At 40.6% G+C, this 16,846-nt stretch overlaps 1 protein-coding gene across 1 annotated transcript in view; it reads left to right on the top strand.

The window, feature by feature from the left end:
* GBF1 (golgi brefeldin A resistant guanine nucleotide exchange factor 1) overlaps window positions 1–16,846 on the top strand; it is a 103,844-nt gene that overhangs the window by 29,059 nt on the left and 57,939 nt on the right. The window lies entirely within an intron of this gene.

Below are 16,846 nucleotides of genomic sequence, written 5' to 3'. Positions count from 1 at the left end.
ATTTTGCTCTAAGCTGTTGTGTATGGGTAATTTGTCAATTGTCTAGTAATTGTGCAGCCACGATTCCTGTTTGAAGTGAACCTTAGGAGAAGGAATTCAATGTACTGCTCTACAAACTTTGCTGGCTGGCCTTTTTAGTTGCAAAGGTTTTGCAGTTGAAAAGGGAAGAGTTTCGATGATCGCTGTCTTACAGCTGCCAACTACTTTGCACACACGATGTTTTTGGAGTGGCTGGACAGCTGATTTTCTCTTACAGTGTTTTCTTTTGTCGCAACTTTTTCTCTATTGCACTTTTTCTTATTATTTGTCATCTAGATTTAATTTTGTGTGTGCATTATGAAGAATGCCCCTTGGTTTGAGTGAGGATCCTTGAGATGTCTCATGGAGCAGCTGAGTAGGAAAGGAAGGAAAAGAGGTTGGTTGTGCTTACAGTGCACAGGTGGCAATTTCTCACTGTATGATTTTTGATGTATCTGTATTTATAATGCTGGTGAAAATTTATTTTGGGAAAAGTCCATTATTGAGCTAACTTAAAAATTGGCATGTTTCAGGGTGCAACAATTATAATTCTGGTGTTGGCGTAGCAAATTTTATAGCGATTTTTTTGATACATTGTCTGACTAGTGTGGTATTCAAAGTACTACGAATTGTTGAGAAAGACTGGAATTTTTCATTCAGTTCTTTTCAGTTACTGGTTTCCTAAACCTTTAGTTATTTAGACAGACTTGAAATTAGAAATGACTAGCATGTGTATTCCCTTTATATTTTTTCCTGTGCAGAACCTAGTGATTCCATCTACAGAGAGGTAAAATCTCAGATCCCAGAGCCTGGGTTTACACATCTCCATGGGTTTAAAGAAGTGTTTACTTTCAAGCCTCAAGTGAAGGTTGCCCTAAATAGAAGAGTGGAAGGCTAGACTAATTGTTCACACTCCAGAGTTACTTGTATGCATTTATTAGCTGTATTAAGGGTTTTCAACACTTTGACTTGGTGACTTTCTGATTTCTTGAAGCTGACTTCCTTTTCCATGTGAAATCCTTTGAACTGCAGTTATTTTTCTTAGTTCCACATGTAACTTCCCATCTGTCATAACGGGTGCTAACAATATACTGCAGTCCATTAGTTGTTTGAGTTTTGTGTGTATGTTCCTTTCCAAGGAAAGCGGACATTACCAGTTGGTAATGTCTTCTGTTTCTTTTGAGAGAAATTGATATTGCTAAATTGATTTTGCAAAAACAGGAGTGAGAACCCTTCTCTGTGAGGTAGTGTTTCAGCAGGGAGGTTAACCAGACTTCATTATTTTATGTCTTTTTTTTTTTTTTTTTTTTTGAGCTCTAGCACTTGAGCATAAGAGTAATCATTTATGCAAATGCAGTCATTTCATGTATGACCACTTAAAAGGACTCTGAAATTTAGACAATTGCAGGTATGAGGCAAGTATTTTTTCACTGAGTCAGCTTTTCTTTGCAAACCTTTTTCACTTAAACTAACAGCCTTGTGGATATTAGCTCAAAGCAGTAGATGAGACTTACTGTGTAAGTGATAAATCAATGTTTCCTGTTTTCACTCTACTTAGGGATCACTTGGTTATTAAAAGAAAAAAAGTGGGTGAGGGCTTCTTCGTGCACTTCCAGTTTCACCCACTACCTCGTGCTGGCAGTAAATAGCCTGCAAAAAAATGTCATTTGCTGGGGGATTGTTTTTCTGTTTATTGGAGGTGACATGAGCAGTGGGGCAGCGGCAAAGAGGCCGTGTTGCCATTGCTAAATATACATCCCTGACAGTCTGATAATAGGTTCCAGGAAGTTCAGTGGAAAATTAAAACAAAGCAACATTTATAGCTGATTGAACTTGAAAAGCAGTTTTCATGTTGAATGGCAAATATGTGGACTTCAGCATTCCAGGAGACTGATGCAGCTCCACTGGATGGGCCTGACCTTGTGTGCAGAATGGACTGTGGACACAGCAGCAGGCAGAATGGCTTCATCTATAGAGGACTTCATGGGGAGGAAAAATTTGCTATCGTGCACAGAAATAGTTCTCACATACGCCTATATTTATACAGTGTCCACAGGTCTGAATAGCATCTTTCGTATGAGGGTTTTGCAGCCTGTTAGCACTACAAGAATGTCTGGTACTGGGACTGTCTTTATCCCTGCCAAAGTGCTAAAAATACCCTGCCATCTACCCCTCTTCTGAAGCTGTAAGCAGAGTTTGCTTTTATTGGTTTTGTAAAATAACGTGAAAGTTGCAGATTGTGTTGTGGGCAGTTGTAGGGGAGTTTGAGTGCAGTGGGCTCTGCTTTCAATGTCTTGCTTTCTGCATTTGAAAGAAATCCCCCTCAAACCATAAAAACCTAGAAAACAAACAATTTAGAAGGTGTTTATTGTGTAATAGTATTTTGTTATTTTTTGTTTATGAAGACCAAACACTTCTAGAAACTTAGTAGGTAGAAGAAAACTAGTTTCTTGCTCACAGCATTGCGTCAGCTGAGTTACCAAAGTTACAGCTTTCGCAGCTCAAAAAGCAAACTGCAATCTGGATGGCTGTATTTCACCGAAGCAGATCTTCTAAAAGTAGGTTTGATGAAGACTGCCTTGTTTGAGAGAACCCAGAAATAGAATTTTTAAGTGAGCTACTACAGCCTTTGAGTATGTATTTTAGATTGGACTAGAGTAAATGTGAAAAGACAACTAATGACTCCCATTTGGTCACAAGAGTATAAGGTTTACTACTTTGTTTCTTTTGGCTGGTTCTCTGCCTTAGAGTCTGCACATTCAGTATTAAGGGCGTGCATAGATGAAAACATGTTGAGTGCTCTGGCTTCTTGCAGCCTTGAAGTTTGGCAGATGTTACTTTTCTATCAGACTAACCATAATACTGTTTGAGGATAGCTTAATATGAACTTAAAACCTTCAAACCTGGGGGTAGGTATTTCATATTTCTCAGACTTTTTAGTTTTGTTTTGTTTTAATAATAATTTTGAATCATGAGATTGAGAGGTCAGTTTTGCGAGCTTTTAAGTATCCAACTCAATATACATCAGCTTTTAAATCAACCATTCTAGAGTTAAAAAAGGTTGAACATTTATGTGGCTGTATTGGGTATCTGGTTACTTGTCCTGAAAAATATATTCAAGAATCTGCCCGTGTCTGAATGCATTTGGTATGTAAAATGTTCCATCCATTCCAAAATAGCATGGCCCACTACACAAAGGCCTTCCTCAAGTGTCTGAAATGGTTTTAGCCACATGGCCCATAGCATACTTTTACCTTTTAGAAGGTGCATTGAGACTGGAGTTCTTTGATCGCTGAGGGCTAATGGAGTATAAAACCTGTGCACATTGCATCTTGTTGAATCTTGACTTTTCATCCTTTGTCCTTTCCTTAAAAACAAACAAAAAACTCCTGAAACCAAACAAGACAAATACGTGTAAGAGTGTGAGCTGTGCAGTTCCTTGCTGCCAGATATTTCTCATGTGGAAGAACAGCACATTTTTTACAAATAGAAAAAATGTGGACTCCATCTCTGTTCCATGCTGTTTCTGGAGGGGTTGGACAGTGCGCTTAATGGATCCCTTCCCATCTGCTCAGCCGCATGTGATGCAGTTCCACTTTAAGTCCGTTTGCTGGCATTTAGTTTATAAACTTGGATAAACTGACACCATTCCTGCACATCACTTACATGTTAGTGTAACACAAGTTCAAGACTTTTTACGCTGTCGTATTTAATTCAGTGGTCCTTTCCTGTTCTGTTTCTTGTGAGCCACTTGCTTCCAAGAAGGTGTACCATATTCAGCTCTGCACCATATCCACACTGAGTTTTTGAGGCTGATGCTGTGCCTGGAGCACCTGCTGAGCTGTTAATAGCTTGTGGCAGGCCTACACTCCAGTTTAACCTGATCTCTGATGTTTTTTTGAGGGTCTAGAGTTTTTCAGTGAAAGCAGGGAATATTGCTGACTCAACTCCCCCTTTTCCATCTACTGTTTTTTTCCAGCTAGTCTCCAGGATGCAGCTGTTTGACTGACTTGTGTGGTTTCTGTGGCACTCTGAATTAACTGTGAGTGGTAAAAAGCTACTCCCCTTCCAGCACTCAACCACATCTAAATCTGCAGTAGACCAAGACCGACTTCTGGAATTTTTGTGCTAATCATTATTGTGCATCAATGAAAGTGAGGCCAAGACCCTTACTTTTGGGATCTTTGTCGGTGCTATGATGAAATGCAGCATTCTGTCAGAAAATCAGTTTGTTTAGTTGTATCAGTCCATTTTGATGTTTTAGTTGAACATGAGCACTGTAGAAGGGGCTTTCTCTCCATTTTTAAGAACTCCTCCTGCTTGTAATGATCGTTCTTGCCAAGAATAAGGCAGGTCAAATCTGTTGGCGTCTGACATCCTTTTCAACCTCTGCAGTGAGTTACCCTTTCAGATTCCCCTGCTGCTCTCATCCTCTCTGAACACAGCTCATTTTAGCTGCTAGTTCCACAAACGCATTTAAAATGAGTAATTTATTATGAGTAATGAGGTGTGTGCTTTTATGTGAAAGAAAACAAATCGGCCGCTGTGCAAGCCTTTCAAATTCCTGAGTGTGCTTGGAGGTGTGGGTTACAGGAGAAGCAGATAGCGAGTGAAAACAACTCTATGCCGAGCTCAGCTGCTCAAAGTATTTGCGGTGTTGTGTGTTTATTTATGAGCCTGTCTTTGCTGGGGATTCGCTGCCTTGTATCCTGGTAAAGAAGACGCACAGGCAGAATGAGGAAGCCCTCATTAATCTTCGTGCTCTTGTTTAGAATTTCTTGCACTGCCTGCTGCGGCTCCTGTTGGAGCGGGGACTGGCCTCTCGCAGTGAATTGAAATGGCTAAGATTAATATTAATCCCTTTAATACTGCAGCTCATGATATAGTCATTAGGTGACTTGGAACTAATCCTGCCCACCTAACTAGTGTGATTTATTAAATACACATGGAGGATTTAGTGTGAATACAGCTTGGTGGAATAGGCATCAAATAAATACCGCTGTGTATCTGTGTTAATGCTGGCAGATTGGGACACAATTGCAGGACAGGCTCGGAAGAACCAGGAGTGCAAGGGATACTTACGGTACGGTTCAATGGAGTTTACCTTTTTTAGATTAGTAGTAATGATTTTTCTAGCTAGACACAGCATGTGCCAAGAGGTAACTGCAACCTAAATGAGGCTTAAAAAATAGAATTAAGAGATTGGGCAGAGCACGGATAGGTCTATACGCTGCACTCGACAGCCGAAATTGCTCGGCTTCCTTGCTGTACTGTGAGGAGACAGCAGATCCTCTTAGTTGTCTGCTCTGATCCTCCCAATGCGGTGTACCAATTAACATCCCATCTGCAAACATTCAAGCTACAGAATAGGAAGACAGTTAATTGGTACTAAGCTAATGAGCATTAACCTGCTATTTTAAAATAACAATGGCTCCTATTACAACAGTTTGGGAAAATAGCTGGCTTTTTTCCTTATGTGCACGATAGAGGTCTCTGCGGAATTGTTTTTGGTGGGTTATTTATTGCTTTTGATTAAGAAATGGTTGTTTAAAGAAACTGAGCAGAAAACAGTGGTCTGGGCAAGGGTTGTCCTTGTATGGAGCTCTGAAGTGGTAACTTCCTGACCTCAGCCCTGGTGACGTGCCCATTTTGACATGGTAGGGAAGAGAGGTCAAAGGTAAAGATGATCAATTTCTAGATGCAGAAGGTAGAGGATTGTGAGAGTTTAGGAAATGATCTAAGTTCAAGCTGATAGGTGCCTGTTAAAGCTGACAGTCCGCAAGATGCTGCATTGGGAGCAGTACAGGTTTCCTAGAAGAAACCTTAGCGTGAGCTGAAGAGGCCATGCAAAAGCTGGCAAGGAAAGATTAAGATCAGTATGCATCGCCTTTAAAAGGTCTTTATGCCTATTGTTTGCTTTTTGCATTTTAAATGTTTTTAACTAAAAACATGAAACGTGAAGCTTTTCTCGAGACTGCTTCTTTTGAGATGCTTTCAGTAGCTCACTCACGAAGAAAGGATGGAAATACAGACCCAACACGGCTGGACCAGTAGCATTTAACAGGGCGGGCAGTAAACTGGGTTGTGGCCAGACTAATCCTTCCTGTAATGTGGTGCAAAGGGGCAGATTTATTAAACCAGAGCTGTAGGCTGTCAAGGCAGAGCCAGGTGTGAGGGACAGAGCTTGCTGAGCTATACCTGACACAAATTCAGAAATTATTTATTAGTAGATTTTATTTTTCACTTAAATTTTCATAAGGAGAAGCAGAGTCCTGTATCTAAAGAGTACTTGAACTGAAGAGGGATTCTCTCTGTGGAAGGTGGGCTTGCAGTTTGTCCTACTGACGTCTTTAATATTAATAAGAACAGAAAGTTGCATTTCAAGCTGAAATGCTTACCTGTGCAGAGGTTTGGAAGATGGCTGTTTAGTATCACACTAATGTTTAACAGACTAGTTTTTCTGTGCAATGGGAAAGATATTATTAACCACTTGCTAACTCTGGGCTAGTCTGTTGCTCAAAGTATCAGTTTGATACTTTGGTCACGTTAACCATAAGTTCTTTCAACAAGATTTTTTTTTTTTCCCTTCTTGCTGCTCCGAAGACTTATTAACCATACTTTTTCTAACCAGCTATTCTGCTTCCACAACTTGTTTTAATTTCTGTGCCTGACATTTCTTCCCAAGGTCACAGACTTCTGGGTTTGGACTGAATCTTCTTTGAGACTTAATCTAATTCTCGCTGTACTAAGATCTGTGTTGTCAGGACGTTAGCCTTTAAAAGGGATGTATGAGACCTCATGGTATTTTTCTTACCTTTTGTCACTTGGGGTCAGAGCATGAAGTTGTCTGGCACTTTAAGTGGGATCTGTTTTGTTTTGAACCGTGTTATAGAAAGCCAGAAATGCTTAATTATGATGGCAGAAAATCATTTTTCAGTGGGATGAGTTAAAATGTCTGGCTTGTTTCAAAGAGGGGATAGGACTCTGCTTGCCTGTTCAGTTGTCTTTATCAGTCAATGTGGGAATACAGCTGTGACTTCTCATAAGAGATGCAAGGTCATGCACTAGTTCTTCAGAGACCATATACAATTTCTGATAGAATAAATCTGGTTGTAGCTAAGGAAATTCAAAGTATGCTAAATATGAACGTTGCTGAAATGAATGTACATTTATTTACATTATGTACATGTATTTCTTGTACATTTGGGGTTTGTTGTTGTATATTGTCAATGGTTCTGAAATAAGATTGCCTGATACAAAATTAGAAGATTGTCAAAATAATTGCTGTTCTGTTAATGATTTATCAAATCAATTTATGTTGTTTTATTTTATCTAGATTTTGGATTTTACTCAGTAATAGTAATAGATCCCTGACATTCCTGTGTTTTGCTCTCCGACTTTGAGGTACCTTGTCCCCAGCCTCACTCCAAGCCCTGTCCCTAGCACAGCTACAGCTCTTAAGTGGCTAACAGGACAGTGCAAAAGATTTGTTTGGAAGACAGTGAAATTCCAGGATGTATAGGAAGATCCACATATCCTCTGAAGTCTTGTGTCTTCTGGATTGCTGAGTTGATTGTTACTCTGAAAACATACTAAAAAGTTAAGAAACTGCTAGGACTTATTCCAGGAAATTAAAATGTTAATGTAGAGCAGAGCAAGATATATAATTGTTGCTTCTAAAAAGGCTAATAATAAGGAGGCAGGGATGTTTTTTAAGGATTTTTTGTTAGCTTACCTGGTGGCTGTTCATACGTTAATCAGATTATTTCTGAGATGCTTGCTTAACTCAGGAAAAAGATATTTTAAATAGGCTGCTGTTGTGATTTTTGTTAGTCTGTGAAAAGTGCTTTGGTTTGTCCTAGTTGCTTGCCATCCAAATAGTGCACATTTGTATATGCTGATGTTTGTTCAGGGGTTGTAGGAGCTATTTAGAATACAGTGAAACAAGTATTTTTTTGTGAAATGCAGCATTGCCTGTGCAGTGGGTGACAGCATGGCTTAGGAACTGATGATCGCCTATTAGTACAGTTAGGGCATCCAGCTCTGGAGCCCCCAACATAAGAAGGACATGGACCTGTTGGAGCACGTCCAGAGGAGGGCCACGAAGATGATCAGAGGGCTGGAGCACCTCTCCTATGAAGGCAGGCTGAGAGAGTTGGGGTTGTTCAGCCTGGGGAAGAGAAGACTACAGGGAGACCTTATAGTGGCCTTCTGTATCTGAAGGGGGCCTACAAGAAGGCTGGAGAGGGACTTTTTACAAGGGCATATAGTGACAGGATGAGGGGTAATGGCTTCAAACTGGAAGAGGGTAGATTTAGACGAGATATTAAGGAGAAATTTATCACTATGAGGGTGGTGAGGCACTGGAACAAATTGCCCAGGGAAGCTGTGGAAGCTCCATCCCTGGAAGTGTTCAAGACCGCGTTGGATGGGGCTTTGAGCAACCTGGTCTAGTGGGAGGTGTCCCTGCCCGTGGCAGGGGGGTTGGAACTAGATGATCTTTAAGGTCCCTTCCAACTCTAACTATTCTATGATTCTGTGTAACTCTCAACTGAATTCTGTTAAGAGTGACATCGTACATTAAGTTGTATAGTAACAAGTAAAATGTGATATTTCTTAAATGCTCCATACCAATTACTTTCTAAAGTAAGTAAATGCCTTTAAATTCAGCTAGTAAACAATGTATAGCATTTCAAATAAAAGGATTTAGAATTGAGCAAAGTCTAAAAATACAGTTTTTATTTTGTTTTAATAGTCTGCAAAACTTGGCTTCTTTATAAGCAAGGCAGTTGCTCACATTTTCAAGAACTGGAAAATATAAGGGACTGCTGCTCACAGAATCACGGAATTTTCAGAGTTGGAAGGGACCTCTAGAGATCATCTAGTCCAACTCCCCTGCTAAAGCAGGATTGCCCAGAGCACATTACTCAGGACTGCATCCAGGCGGGTCTGAAAATCTCCAGGGAAGGGGACTCCACAACCTCCCTGGGCAGCCTGTGCCAGTGCTCTGTCACCCTCACCGTAAAGAAGTGTTTCCGTGTATTTGAACGGAACTTCCTGTGTTCTAACTTGTGCCCATTGCCCCTCATCCTGTCACTTGGAACCATTGAAAAGTGCCTGGCTCCATCCTCCTTCAACCCACCCTTTAGATACTTGTATGTCATAATAAGGTCTCCCCTCAGCCTTCTCCTCTCCAGGCTAAAGAGTCCCAGCTCTCTCAGCCTTTCCTCATTAGGGAGATGCTCCAATCCCTTAATCATCTTAGTTGCCCTTCGTGGGACTCGCTCCAGCAGCTCCCTGTCCCTCTTGAACTGGGGAGCCCAAAACTGACACAGTATTCCAGTTGTGGCCTCACCAGTGCAGAGTAGAGGGGGAGAATGACCTCCCTCGACCTACTGGCCACACTCTTCCCTATGCAGCCCAGGATTCCATTGGCCTTTTTAGCAACAAGGCCACATTGCTGGGCCATGGATAATTTACTGTCTACCAGGACCCCCAGATCCTTTTCCTCCGAGCTACTTCCCAGCAGGTCCGCCCCTAACCTATACTGGTGCCTAGCATTCTTCCTCCCCAGGTGCAGGACCTTGCACTTGCTTTTGTTGAACCTCATTAGGTTCTTCTCTGCCCAGCTCTCCAGCCTGTCCAGACCTGGCTTCTCTGCCCAGCTCTCCAGCCTGTCCAGGTCAATCATAATAACTCATATAAATCATAATAAATCATAAATAACTCACAAGGTTATGGTTATTGAAGGAGGAAAATGTTAAAGGTAGTACAAAAGCTAATTTCAAAGTTAAGATAACTTCCATCTTCTCTTTTCTAAGAGTTACCTTTAGTACCTGAAACTCCTGAAATTAAAAAAAAAACACAGCCCAAACCAAGCACACTTTAGGAGCTTTCCCAGATGGTATAGTTAATAAACACTGACCTCTTGAATTATAGGTCAGTTTCTAATCTCTTCTCAAGTCTGTCATGTTAGGCAGCCACACCAATCATCATTCATGCATATAAGTGCAAGAATAAAGACTGCGGAGTCTGATACACTATTAAGTAATTTGCCCCCTCCCCCTCGCATATCACATGCGATACCTCAAAAAGAACAGCTGAATAAGCTCTCCAGTCTGTTTCTGATTTTAATGGCCTCAAGCACTGGAAGCCTTGAGTAAAACCTTTAAGTCATGAGATCTTTGATAATTAATTTTAGAGTTATTTAAAATAGTTTGAGCTTTGCATCATTGAGGTTTCATTTTTTCGAGTGGGCCTCTGTAAATCTAAGGGATAGAAATACATAGCAGAAAATTAAGCCCCTGGTAATCACAGGATTCTCTTTGGAGCTGAGCCCGTATGAAACATTTTCAGTAGCATGGCTGTCAAGGTAGAATCGTAAGAATTGCAGAATGGCTGAGGTTGGAAGGGACCTCTGGAGGTCACCTGATCCAACTCCCCTGCTTAAGCAGGACCACTCAGAGTTGGACGCTCAGGACCACGTCCAGGCAGCTTTTTAATATCTCCAGGGATGGGGACTGCACAACAGTGTACTTTGAATTACTGGAAGTTACCCATCCACACTCTGGAATCTAAACTTCTTCCACTGTGTCCTGTTTATGATCAAGTTTGTGATTGGCACTTAGTGGTCTTTTAAGGGTTTTGTTTTTCATGGCGTGTGGAAACAATTTTTAGGTTTGTTTTTAAGAAATCTTTTTATCAGTTTCTTAACCAATATCTAACAACATCCAATACAGAACAATGCCAGATTTTAGGTGGCCCTTTGCTCTGAGACAAAGAGGAATGTCTCATTAGGGTCTGTAGCTAACTACAGTTCTGTAATCTTTGAAATTCAAAGATTAAGTGCAAGTATATATTGCTTGTGTGAGCACTGTGGTAGATAGTTGGGACAGGAAGTACAAGTCACTGTCAGTATATTAAAAGAATATAAATTAACAGCTGATTGCAATTCAGCTTAAAAAAAAATAAACTCACAAAGTACTTTTACTTTCATGTGACATGACTTAGGGATGAATCATGTTTGTTTTACTTGGAGTCTTGGTTAGTTTCATTGGAAGAGGACACTGGGGAAAGAGGGCTGTTGGTTTTGGTTTTTTGTTTGTTTCAGGTAGGGTTGTTTGTTTTTTTTAAAGTTGGTGTGTCCATTAATGAAGAGAATTTGGAGTGTGAAAGTAGGTTCTTAAGGTCAGCTGGAAAGTCTGTTATGTAGCCATGATGAGAGCAAGCAATTAATACCTTGCTTCAAGGGTCCTTTATAACCTTTTAAGTTAGTTTATGTAGTGAAATAGATAGTGAAAACTGAAGCAGTGATTTACTCTAATCTGTTTACCCTGCATTTCCTGGTTCCTGTCAAGGAGGTGTGGCTAGAAAATGGTCCTTATGTACTTAAAAAGAACTTTGTAGGTATCTGGGAACTACAGGCAATAAAACAGGTAAAGACTGGTATAGTTAATCAAGGTCGTCTCGCCTGCCTTCTTTTTAAACATGGACACATAATAATCCCCTTTTGAAAAGGGCAAAGCAGAAGTTCTCTGTCCCTACCTGGCACAGTTTTGAGCATCCTGGAGACTACAGTAATCATATGTCTACTTCTACTTTAGATATTTTGTCTGCCAGCTTTCTGCTTCTCTCGGTGTAGTTTGGTGAAAAATGCTTTAGGAGGAGGAAGTGTTATTGCATATTTTTTTCTACTGTTATTTACTGATTATCTAGGGAAGGTAAGTATAAATGCTAGCCTCTCTGTGCCTGTCTTTTGGCATTGATAACCCCTCTTGAGAGCTCTCCTTTCAGTGGAGACAAATATTGCTGCTTTTTTTTTTTTTTTCCTTTGTTAAAAGCTTTCCTGCCATTCTGTTACAGAACAGTCTTTGGTTAGAGTAAAAACCCCGATTACAGGTACAAATATTGTTGGTTTTGTCCGTGCAGTCTGCCAGACTTTCTCCAGAAATGGAAGTGTTCCCTACAATGCTGATCTGGCTCTCCAATAGAATACTTCTCAATTTCCTAGTCTCCATACCAATGTGGATGAAAACAGTATGCCATTTCCCCCCTGTCTTTCTTCATGAAAAAGCGGAACAGATCATAGCCTATCATTTCTGAAGCTTAAGAAGTGATTTTCTAACTGTAGTGTGCTTAACCAATTAAAAGTTTTGTGAGAATCACCCACATAATGAAACACATTCTTTCCCCTGTTGACTCCAGAGGATCACAGTCTGCTTTGCTTGTTCCTTTTGCAGCCCACTGCTTTCCAACACTTTTTGTTGCACAGCCCCACAGCTGCAGTCTTCTAAAAATATGTAGGTTTATTTAGTCTGAAAAAGGCTGAGGGGACCCAATTGTAGTCTTCCACTGCCTAAAGGAAGATCACAGAAAAGACAGAGCCACTTCTTTGCGGAGGGGCCAAGAGACCCATAGTCACGAATCAGGAGAAATTCCAGTTGAGCACAGGGGGAAATTCTTTATAGAGAGATTTAAATACTGGGATGTGGGAAGAGAAAGTGGAATCTCCATCTGTGGAGACTTTTAAAGTTTGACTGAGCAAGGTCTTGAGCAACCTGATGCAACTCCAGAGCAGTCCTTTGCATGAGCAGGAGGTTGGAGTAGTGGAGTACAGGTTCTCTGCTGGTTGATCTTGGTAATTCTTAATCTCCACTGTGTAGTTATCTCTGACCAGCTAAGTGCTGCCTGTTTGTTTAAAACATAATTGGTTGATCTGTAGAATCCATGTGCATGTGCACACGCACAAACTCTTCCCTGTCCACTCTGTACAATTCTTCTTTTCATGTACTTGGATGGGACAGATGGCTTCAGTGTCAGCTCAGGTGACTTCTGTGCTGACACCTCCAGTCTGAAACAGCAGAATCAACTCTGCCAGATCACGGGCTTGGCTTTCCAATATGTTCCAAAAAATGTGGGAACAGGGAAGCGAAGGACTACTTCCTTCCATTTTTTTTTTTTATTCCCTGACCTCCCCCCCGCCCCCCGGCACCTCATCTCTGCTTGAAATGTGAAGTGAATCTGAAGGATTCTGCTGTTCCCTAGAGCATGTCACTATCCAGTTGAAGGAACCAAGCAGGTGAAGCTAATATATAAGGAGCATTTCTTTTTCTCCAACTCTCTTAAATGCACACAGTTGTGGATGTTTGTACTCAACAGAACCAGTGTGAAATTTAGTCACAGCCACAGCATGTGTTCCAATTTTCCAGGGAAACTTTCTCCCAGCTGTGGGTTAACCCTTTCTCCACTCCTCTTTCTGCCTCTCCAGCGTTTGGGGAGATTTCAGTGAACAGTTTCTGTGACCAAGGAAGCCTGGAGAGCTGGAAGAAGAATTAGATCTCAGTGGTCTGTTGGGGAAGGGAATAAGATTAAGTAAGGTTGGGTGTTGTTGGGATGCAGGTAGGAGATGTTTTTTTAGTTTCTTTAAAACAACTGGGACACTTGTATAACAAGTTTGCAAAAATACAATCCCTGTACCCCTCCATTTTTCCCCTATGCTAGTGACAAATGTAAACTGAAGTTAAACTGCTTCCAGTAGTCTGTAGGTGCAGCTTACCTTTTGTGAGTCCTGCCATACTGTTGCAAAGGTTCTTACCCCAGTAAAGTTGCATTCATCTTAGGAGTTTTGCCATTCTAACTCTTAGGCTTAAATTTCATTCTTAAGGGAGATGGTACAGATGCTTTTTTTGTTTGGGTGTGGGGTTTTTTTTTGGAAGCGTATTGTAGTGCTAAGAGTGAGGGGTTTCTTTCCTGTTTGTGGAAGGAATCTGCTTGTAGGTGTATTCTTGTTTAAGTTTTGCAATCATTTGTTGTTAAGAAACCTGTCATAATAAGGAATAAATGTGCTTGGCTATTTCTCTGCATGAGAAAAGCATGTCTTGAATTATATTTTTGAGTTATCAGTGTGTCTTTGTGTAAAAGAAGGAAGCTTCCCATCAGTGTGATGGTATAAAATGAACCTGCTGCCTTTCCTCTCAAGAGGGAATGTATTTTATATTACTAGATTTAAAATTGTAATTTTAAAATCCTAATGTGGTAAACAACCCTAGTCTATAATGTCTAGTAACAAAGTTCTTCCGAATGACACAACAGTGTTGAGTCATATTTTACACCATTCTTTGAAAGAGCGTTGTCACAAACGTGGAAGATAATGCATACTCAGCACTGCCCATAGTAATCGCCATGAGGCAGAGGGTGAATAAGATACTCAGTGGTGGAGGGGACACGGTACTTTGTAGCACACTGTCTTCAGCTGCTCTTTCCCTTTGGCTATATTAAGTTATGTTGTGGCTTCCTTTGCCTGCTGCAGCTCTTTTCACTCATTTCTCTATTTGGATTCTTTTTGTACTGTGATTCAGTCCTTCACAGAGCAGGAAAATGACATCTTCAGACTGCCTGCTGCCAGATCGCAGCGGTTTCAATTGGAAACTTAAAAGCTGAAGCAGGTGCTGGAAACTCTATTCTCCCTTTGGTCTGATTCATTGAATGCCAGCCTTCAGCTGAGGAATGGGGAGGGGAGGAGAATTGATTTTGTGACTAAAATCTTGGACTGATTAACATTTGCAGTGCTTCAAACAGTAGTGTGAAGGCTCCATAAATTAATTCTGAACTTAGTGGAGCTTGAGGTGGCTGCAGTGTGACTGGGGAAATTGTTCTAGATGTGAAGTTGGGACTCAGGAGCAAGGTGCTGTTTGTTTGATGACCTTAACGTCTGCAGCAGATGCTGTATCTTTTTAAGAGAAGATAGGAGCAACATGCTCTATTTCTGCTAGTTTTCTGGAAGTCCCCAAATTTGGTAAACTGGGTGGTTTTGTTTTGGTGGGTGGGTTTTTTTGGGTTGGTTTTTTTTTTTTTTGGTTTTTCAGTTCAGTCACAGCACAAGTCAGAATTGGAATAATTTAGGTAGAAAGAGACCTCTGGAGGTCATCTGCTCCAATCCCCTGCTGAAAGCAGGATGAGCTTGGAAGTGAGGTTGCATTTAGGATTACAGCCAGCTAAATTCTGTATGGGGATGGCGCTCCAACAACTTCTCTGGGCAAACTGTTCTGGTGCTTGATGACGCTTCTTCAGAAAATGTTTTTCACAATATCTAATTGGCATTTCCCTTGTTGCAGCTTGTGTCCACTGCATCTCATACTCTTCTGCATTCTTCCACTGCTTTATTCCTATAAGAAGAGACTCTTTTCCTAAAAGTGTAAGGTAATATGAGAATGAAGAGACATTGTGGCATGTTTAGACTAGATTAGAGACTTTTTCATGTGCTATTTGGGAGAAAAGGCACAATGAGTGGTGCTGCTGTGGGCTTTTTCAAGGGCTAGCGTTGATTCAAATATGGCCTTGTAAGCTCTGCGCTTTCTTGACCTGTAGCGTGTAACAAGAGGAACAGTTGTGGTATATCAGCAAACACTGAGTCTTGAGTAAGATTATCAGTTGAATTTGGATTTTTGGTTCCAAACCATGATCTAGAAATTGCAGTAGTCTTTGAGTGCAGGGCGTTTACTTCTCTGGTTTATCCCTCAGCATTGGCAGGTGGAAGCAGAGCTAGGAGGAGAAAACCCCACAGCTGATTAAGGGGTGTCTGAGGAATGATTTTTGTAATGATGAATGGGCATGAGAGATTAAAGTATTTTGAAAGGTTTATCTTCAGACAGTGCTTAGTTGTTAGCCTTAGCTTTTTGGAAACCTAATGAGACATTACAAACGAAAACCTTTTTGTAGAAGCCTTATATTCTCATGTCTCAATAGTCTGGACTATATTACGTGTAGGTGTTTTCAGAGTAGATACTAGCTCATGCCTCATTACCACTTGTTATAGGAGAGCAGTGAAAGAGTTAAAAGTGAGACATCAGTTGGATTTTTTTTTTTAGCCACCCTTAACAGGAATAACTTTTGCTTCTGGTCATCACTGATCCTCTTGTCTGTTGCTTTTTTTTTTCTTTTTTTTTTTTTGTTAAAAACATTCTTTTTAATTCAGTGTGATAAAACATCCGTTATTTGTAAGTTGATTGAGCATAAAGTATTTCATTATAAAATGGTCATCCATCACTGGAGGCTGGGGGCTGCAAAAAACATTAACTGTGCACTTTTGGCTGGAATGCAGCTTCTCCAGAATAATGCAGCTTCTGTGTAAAGTATGTAGCATAAAAAAATTGACTGTTGAGGAAAACAGGTGCTCGCCTTGCTCTCCCAGAGCTTTGGGATTTCATCCCAAGATTTTGGAAGGGCCCTCGAAATCCTGCTACCTAGAGTCACTTTCTGGTTTTAAGCACTGGCCTCAAAGCTGAACAAACTGTGTCAAGTGGTTTCATTCTGACAAGGCTGTGAGAATTTACTAGCTGTTTAACTGCTGCTTTTTAGGAAGTGATGTATGTTTTCTTCCCCTCGTTCATTAGCTCCTCTGAAAGTTAGGTTGTCTTTTTTTTATAAAGTTCTTTAACACTGACACCCCAAAAATGAGTGCCAAGTTGTTTCTAGATGTGACTCCAGTATGTCCCTGTGAATTTCCTTGATACTTCACAAACTGAAGTACTGTGTAATAGATTATAAATATAATTTTGGTCTTAACTTGTGTTATACAGTGCTTGTCATATTTCCCTAACTTAAATATGAACTTGAAAAATAGTTTCCTTCACCAAGAGTCTTAGTTAATGCTTGGTTTTGAGGAAACATGGGATGATGGGGCAGGAAGCCTTTATTGGATTGCTATTACTGTAAGATGCTTTTTTAAGATTATTTCCAGGTAATCTAATGGCACAACACTTAAAAAGGCCAAATGTATCTCCTTTTCATATGAGGAATTGAAGCAGAGATGAAGTGACTTGCCCAAGAG

This window comes from Vanellus vanellus, assembly GCF_965231255.1.
Source record: "Vanellus vanellus genome assembly, chromosome: 7".
NCBI classification, from domain to species: domain Eukaryota; kingdom Metazoa; phylum Chordata; class Aves; order Charadriiformes; family Charadriidae; genus Vanellus; species Vanellus vanellus.
The sequence above is the reverse complement of the archived record's forward strand: the minus strand, read 5'-3'. Positions and strand labels throughout refer to the sequence as shown.